We start from the raw sequence: 202 nt of genomic DNA, 5'->3' as shown, positions 1-202 counted from the left end.
TATATATAGAATACACCCAGAATCACACAATTATTCTATTTGGCCTGAGTGATTGCTTTTATAGATGGATCAGTGTAAAAGTTTTCAATTTTATATTAAAAAAAATTAAATTAAATCCTGACATGCACGACAACTATTTATTTTCAGCTTTAATAATGAAAACGTCTCCTTCTTAAATTTGCTTTGTCATGATATTTCATGA

Source organism: Mytilus edulis, chromosome 7 (genome assembly GCF_963676685.1).
Source record: "Mytilus edulis chromosome 7, xbMytEdul2.2, whole genome shotgun sequence".
Lineage (NCBI taxonomy): Eukaryota > Metazoa > Mollusca > Bivalvia > Mytilida > Mytilidae > Mytilus > Mytilus edulis.
Note: the sequence above shows the minus strand (reverse complement) of the source record.